The following is an 8,456-nucleotide window of genomic DNA, read 5'->3' as shown; positions in this document are numbered from 1 at the left end:
GTAACCCACTACTGTCCCCATGGTGAGAGTTATTAAAATGTAAAGCTATAGAACTGTCTTTTTTCTTATTAGTAATATTTCTCACATGTTATAACAGCCTAATTTTAAAACAATTCTTACTCTCCCCCACATAAAATTTGTTACAAGGGCATCTAAGTAAGTTCCCTATACACCAACCTCTTGACTGTACAGAGTTCCACATGTTGTCCAGCCTTTGCCCTCATATTTATGGCCCCTACCCCACAACATGTGTGGGATTCCACAACATCACTAGGATGATATCAGGAATGACAGCAGTAAATAATGATAGACCATACCTACCAACTTCTTATTGCATGACATCTGGACAAAGCCTGACATAATTGGGGGACAGAGGCCCAAAAATAGAGGCATATTTGAAATATTGCTGTTATACACTGAAAGAGTTGGTGTTACAGGGTTTGTTGTAACATGTCTTTTCTAAGGGATATGAAGTCAGAAACACAAATGGATGTTGGCATTTACTGACTGCAATCCCCAGAGTATGCTGCTGATTTGCCAAGGAAAACAACTGTCTAGGGAACAGACCAAACATAACAGGAAAATGTTTGGCCATTCTGCAAATAGCCCTACAGTTGAGAGTTATGTCAAACACATAACACTGCCAGAGTTAAAATCACACAGAAACTCCATGTCCACACAAATCCTGTTAGACTAGCATCAATGCAAATGTATAACAGCAATATGTACATTCTGTCCCTATGTCTGGAACATTCACCCCCATTTTGTTGGCCTGTCTCCACAATTTGGGTTGTAAGGGGTATTCCCAAATACCCTCTGTGATGCTGTTGTTTACACGCCTCCATGAAGTCCCCCTCACTGGCAAGGAAAAGGACCAACCCCCACATGAACTATTCAATTATAGGAGTGTGTTGCCATGCCATTGGCTCTATGAATAACAACACAGCTGTTCTGCATGCAATTAGCAAGTGGGGGCACCAACTGGTACACAGACCATCAGCTGCTCTAGAGCATTACTGACAAAAGGCAAGCTGCTGCCTATGAAAAACAGAGGTACACCCTACATCCATGAGGTGGAGAGAGAGAGAGAGAAAACAGTGAAAATTATAAAAAAAGCAGGATATAACTACCTACACTTGGAAAAACAACAGGTATTTTAAACAAGTATGCATGTAATGGACTGCAGTAGGGGGTATGTAAGAATGGGAAATAGGTAGTTTAGCATATATGTCTCAACAAGACATGCTGTACTGATATATTGCTGATCAGAACCAATGGCCATAGCATCTGGGTGTGTCTACAGTGAAATAGATAATAGATCAGGCCCCTCAGTCACCTCAGGAAAGGATGGCTCACATATGACTTCTACTGGAGTGTATGTTGAACAATATTGACTTTGACAATGCTAGACCAGCTACTGGGATGTTGTACATATCCATATCTTACTTGTGAATGCAACTATGATATACTTGTTCATCTTAGAAATGTGAGAGACCTATACATGGTATTTGCATAGTAAAGTACTGTTGCAGATGTGTGTGTTGAACTGCATGTGATATACTGATCTCATGCCATTTAACTGTCCGGTGTTATGCACACTGACCATATGTATCCCTGATATTTGTAGTCATTTACTCATGCAGTTGTGTTATGTCTGGCAAATCATTGGCAAATCTGTCAAGACTGACATTACATCTCCTTCTTTTTTCTCTGGCTGTTCCCATTAGGGGTCGCCACATGGATCATCTGTTGCCATTTCTGCCTGACCTCTGCATCTTGCTCTGTCACACCAACCACCTGCATGTCTTCTCTCACCACATCCAGAAACCTTATCTGAGGCCTTCCTCTTTCCCTCTTACCTGGCAGCTACATCCTTACCATCCATTTCACAATATACTCAACATTCCTCCTCAGCACATGTCCAAACCAATGTAATATTGCCTCTCCAGCTTAGTCTCAAAACTGTCCAGCATGGGCTGACCCTCTCATATACACATTGCTAATCCTGTGCACCCTCATCACACCCAGTGCAAATCCTAACATCTGCAACTCTGCCATGTCCAGCTCTGACTCCCGACATTTTGTCAATGCCACTGTCTCCAACCGATATAACATAGCTGGCCTCACAATCCTTTTGTAGACCTTCCCTTTCACTTTTTACTGGTACTCATCTGTCACAAATTACTGGTGACACTCTTCTCCACCCTCTCTATCCTGCTTGTACTCTCGTCTTCACCTGTTCTCCACAGTTGTCATTACTCTGAAGTGTTGATCCCAATCATTTAAACACATCCACCTTTGCTAATTCTACTCCCTGCATCCTCAACATTCCGCTATCCTCACTCTCATTTACACACAGATATTCTGTCTTAGCCCTACTGACCTACATTCCTCTCCTCTCTAGAGCATATACCCACCACTCCAGGTTCTCCTAAATCTGTTCCCTACACTCGATACAGTTCACAATGTCATCTGCAAACATCATAGTCAACAGGGACTCCTGTATGATCTTGTCTGTCAACCTGCCCATCACCATTGCAAATAAGAAAGGCCTCACATTTGACCCCTGATGTCATCCCACCTCAACGTTAAATGCATCCATCACTCCCACTGCAGACCTCACCACTGTCACACCACCCTTGTACATATCTTGTACTCCTCTTATATATATCTCTGCCACTCATGACTTCATCATACAACACCACAACTCCTCTCTAGGCACTGTCATATGCATATGCTTTCTCTAAGTCCAGAAAGACACAAAGCAACTGATGACCTCCTCTGTACTTCTCCATCAACACTCTCAGAGCAAACATTGCATCTGTAGTGGTCTTTCCTGACATGAAACCATACTGTTGACAACTACTCATCACCTCCCTGCTTAACATAGCTGCCACTACTCCTATTTCCCAAAACTTCATGCTGTGACTGATCAGTGTTATCCCTCTGTAGTTACTACAGCTCTGCACATCAACCCTATTCTTAAAATGGTACCCAAACACTTTCTCTCCACTCCTCATACAACTTCTCACTTTCCAAGATATCATTGAACAATCTGGTTAAAAGCACCACTGCCATTTTCCCTAAACACCTTCAGGCTTCCACATGTATGTCATGTGGACCAACAGGCTTTCCAGTATTCATCCTCTTCATAGCTATCCTTACTTCCTCCTTGGTAAACCATTGTACTTTCTGATTCACCATACCCACATTATCCAACCTTCTCTGTCTCATTCTCTTCATCAGTCTCTCAAAGTACTCTGTCCATCTGGTCAACACACTCCTCTCACTTGTGAGCATGTTTCCTTCATTATCCTTTATCACCCTTATCTGCTGCATGTTTCCTAGCTCAGGCCCTCTGTCTAGCCAATTAGTAGAAGTCCCTTCATCCTTCCTTAGTGTCCAACCTGTTATACAACTCTTCATATGCCTCATCCTTAGCTGTTGCCACCTCTTTCTTTGCAATGCACCTCGTCTCCTTATAGTCCTCCCTACTTTCCTCATCTGTCTCACAATCTCACTCCTTCTGTCCCAACCTCTTTCCCTGTATACAGTCCTGTACTTCTTCAGTCCACTACCAGGTCTCCTTGTACTCCTTCCTCCATCCGCATGTCACACCAAGCACCTTTCTAGCCATCTCCCTTACTAGCTCTCCTGTACTTACCCAGATATTTGGTAAATCTTCACTGCCACCCAGTACCTGTCATAAATCTTTCCTGAACTCCACCTCACAATCACCCTTTTCCAGTTCCCACCATTTGATCCTTGGTGCTGCCTTCACACTCCTCTTCTTTATCATCAATGTCATCTTACAGACCAACATCCTATGCTGTCTAAATACACTTTCCCTTATCACCACTTTACAGTCTCTGAATCTCCTTCAAACTGGCCCTCCTATATTGGATATATTTCACCTGTGTGCAGCTTCCTCCACTCTTGTATGTCACCCTATGCTCGTACCTTGTGTTAAAGTACGTATTCACCACAGCCATGTCCATCCTTTTTGCAAAATCTACTACCATCTCACCACTTGCATTCCTTTGCTTAACACCATACATACCCATCACTTCCCTTCACCAACATGTCCATTGAAATCTGCTGCAATCACCACTCTGCCACCCTTGGGCACAGTCATCACAACATTATCCCACTGACTTCACATTTCTCTTTCTCATCCACCGCACACCAACTTGCATAGCATATGCACTAACAACAGTCATCATTACACCATTAGTTTCCAAATTCATAAACATCACTCTATCAGACACTCATGTCATCCTCCAAAACACTCTTGGCATACTGTTCCTTCAGGAGAACCCTTAGCCCCTTTCTCTTCCCATCCACACCATGATAGCACAAGTGTCACCTGTCTCCCATACACCTAGCCATACTCCCCTTCCATCTGGCCTCTTGCACACACAATATATCAACCTTCCCCTGGCCATCATATCAGCTAGCTCTGTCCCTATACCAGTCATACTGCCAACATTAAAAGTTCTTACCCTCACTACCACACTCCTAGCCTTTCTCCTCTCTTCCTGCCATATGAGTGTTGTACATCCTCCAGGGTATACCTGTCAGCACAAAGGCTACTGTGTAAGTGAATGACTCAAGTGTGTTACAGCAGTATTAAGACAGTGTCCCTAATTTTGTTCCATTTCTTCCCATGTATGTGTGGCATCCTACAGATGTCCTGCTCTAACATATTGAGAGGGATGAATGGGCAGTAAGAGTGTGAATACAGTGTGCTATTCTAACATAGAACAGAAATGTATATCAGGTATTGCCTGTGCACATGTCAATATGAGTAGCTGTATCTGTAAGCCTCATAACAACAGACATGGGATGCAAAATGTTAGTTAAAGAAGCTGTACATATTGTACATGTGTGTAATCCTAGTTACTGTGCATTCAACAGAGTGACATTTCTACAGCTACTGGTTGTTGCATTGCCCTGACACAGCCATGGGTACTACAATAAGCATGATTATCAGTTTGAAATTGGAAAGGTGTCCAACTGTGTTATGACTTTGTGTCCATGCCTACTACAAACAGCTATATGAACACCTACATAGCTGTATGGACTTAGCAATACCTTACTTGTAAAACCTGCCTCCACCAAAGTAGAGTAATCCCCTTTGCTGGGCAGCAGCATACACAAACCATAGACTTGGTCCCTATATTGGCTGTACAGGGCAAAGTAGGAGCAGGCACCAACCTGGCATCAAGTCAGCCATTGTCTGAACAAACATATAAGGTCATAGGTGGATTACTGTAAGGCTAACCATGACTACAAATTGGAGACATCCACCAAAGCCAATCACAAGGCCATCTTCCCATATGTCTGAAATCTCAGATGCAACAAACCAACCCAACCTGTAATAGTAGTCAATCAGACCGCATACACACACAACATAGCTATAGCCAACTGCTGCAGATAGGGTTAAGGCAAACATCACCCCCCTGGCTCAGCATCACTATAGATGGATATGTACAGCACCCAAACCCCTCCCCTCATCACCAGTGAGCAGGTACATATTACCTACTGAAAGGCAACACACGTAAGTATTAAAGGACATGATAACATCCCTGTCCGCATCCTACATGAACTCAGGCATGTGCTCCCAGCTCCATTACACACTGTAGTCACACCAAGCCCCGGCAGCATCTACCCCCATCTGCATGGAAGATGGCCAATGTCATCCCTCTACACAGACCTGAATGAGGAATAGAGGATTATGCATTTAACTGGCCCTCACTGGGGGGAATATGACACATCAGGACCAGGACTGCAATGCAAGCTGATACTGTCATAATAGATTACAGGGTTATGGTGTGGTTGTGAGTGGTGGCTACTGGTATTCAAGGTACATGTGCAGGTTCTATACATACTGTTGCCAAATGTATGGGTTCCTGTGATGTGTTTCCCTGTTTATGTCTTCCAGGCACAATGCTGAATCAGTGAAGGGCAATATTCTCAGCGGCTGAGACAACCATAATCATAGAAGCCATACTACAGAACCATGCAATAATGTTTGGCTGGAGCCAGCAACATCTGCAGGAGAGGACCACCCTGTGGGGCAACCTTGTCCACAAGGTAAATGATGGCCTGCACGCACATACATATGAGCAGGTCCGGCATCATGCAACTGACCTCATATGCCATGCCCAGCAAAGGGCTGCTGCCGTGGCCAGGGACTGCACAACCACAGGTGGGGGCCCAGCCATGCAGCCCCCACTGACACCCACAAAGTAGATCCTCGCCAACCTTGAGGCATCCATTCCAGTACAACATGAGGGCACAGACCCCCAAATGCTGGAGGTGGGTGGCACCCAGGCAATGGACAAGGAGCATGCAGGTAAGGCTCCAGTGAAGATTATGAGACTAGTGTAGCAGACATACTTGTATCTGTAGAGTATCTACATGCATGTGTCAGGTCAGACTGCAGCTGTGGATGGGGTTTTCTAATGCACAGAAGTGCACATCTATGGGGAAGGACAGCAAATTGTGTAGTACTGGGAGTTGTACTGTGAATGTGCAAACATGCTGCATCCATCCTGTACCAATGCCACATGTGAGTCTGCTGACAATACCTCTCCCACAACTACCTAGGTCCCTCTGGTCTGCATGTGGGACAGCAGCCTGAAGCTGGTGAGTATGGAATTGTTCTATTGTGGTTTGCCAATACCCCAGGCATGTGAAGGACATGCAATTTACCTTGCACACAACTGTCACTCTTAGCTATATTGCTTCATGTGTATACTCAGTTGTGGTGGGGTTAACCGCATTGCATCACAGTGATTACCACAGGGGCTTATCGGAAGAGAATGTAACATTCCTGTAGCATACCTCACAACCTGTCAGTGCAAGACTTTTGGACAGAGACCAGCAAAATGGGGGGGGGGGGACATGTGTGAAACATTACTCTTATACAGTGGATATAAACAGTGTACACACCCCTGTTAAGATGCCAGGTGTGTGTGATATACACAAATTGAGACCACAATATGTCAGTCCACACCCTTTCCAACCTTTAATGTGACCCATAACATGAACAATTCACTTGTAAATCCAACCAATATGTTGGGCACCAAATATGGACTATACAAACCTTACAATAAGCTGGATGCATACGTGTGCACACCCTTCAAATAATATTTTATTGCAGCAGCTTGTGATTTACTGACAGCATTCGGCCTGATTGGGTACACACCTGCCATCAAGTAAAGGCACTCTGGTTAACACCAAATAACAGTCCACTGTCCAAGTAGGATATTCATGACATTTGCTCAGTTGCCTGCAACAGCAACAGCCATGGTTTGCAGACAGCTTACAAAGCAGCAAAGGGATCTCATATTTGAAAGGTATCACTCAGGAGTAGGGTACAACACTACCACAGCATTGCATACACCATAGAACACAATAGAGACAGTCATCAAATGATGGACTGAATATGGGACAACAGTGCTGTTGAAAAGAACCTGACGTCCTTCCAAAACTGATGAAATGACATGTCCAAACCTAGTCAGGGAGGCTGCCAGCAGACATACAGCAACACTGAGGAAGTTGCAGGAATCTCTTGCAAGTACTGGTATTGTGTACTACATGTGAGAACAATCTCCCATATTCTGCATAAGTCTGGCCTATGGGGCAGGGTCAGAAGATAGAAGCATTTCACCATACCAAAAAATAACCAGGGGTGGATACAACTTGCAATACAGCACATCAAGTCTCCCAAAGGCATGTGTGAAAATGTGTTATGGTGTAATGAGACTGTGGATCGACCTCACAGCCACAATATCAAAAGGTACATGTGGTACACAAGCAACACCTCTCTTCATCTGAAGACCGCAATCCCCATGGTGAATCATGCTGGTGGCATTGGCCTACTGTGGGGATGCTGTTCTAAAGCTGGAACTGGGCCTGTAGTCATGGTGGTGGGAATTCTGAACAGTTCAAAATAACACTCACATCTGGCCCACATCCATCAGGCATCTGAAAGAACACTGAGGATGGGGAGGGGAGTCAGCCTTCAATATGACAAAAACCCGAAGCATACATCCAAAGCTACCTAAGAGTGGCTCCATGTGAACACACTCATGGGTATGGATTGGTCCAGCCAGAGCCTAGACCAAAACCCGATAGCAAAACCTCAGTGTGACCTGACGAGGTCTGTGCATATGAGCTGCCCTTGCAATCTGGCAAAGTTGGGGACCTTTGAAAGGAAAAGTGGCAAAATAATGCCAAGTAAGGATGTGCCATGCTGATAGACACCTTCCTGAGGAGAGTGAATGTGTAAGTCACTTACAAGGTGCTTCAACAAAGTATCATTTTAACGGTGTGCACACTTATGCAACAACCATATTGTACATAGGTTAGTACTAAGCTAACTGCCCTTGCGAGCCATTTTAAGCCTAGCCAATTATCTCTTTTGAGACTCAAACCCTGCACCTTGT

The sequence above is a fragment of the Protopterus annectens genome, chromosome 1.part0, assembly GCF_019279795.1.
Source record: "Protopterus annectens isolate FY-2018-M chromosome 1.part0, PAN1.0, whole genome shotgun sequence".
Classification (NCBI taxonomy): Eukaryota; Metazoa; Chordata; order Ceratodontiformes; family Protopteridae; genus Protopterus; species Protopterus annectens.
Note: the sequence above shows the minus strand (reverse complement) of the source record.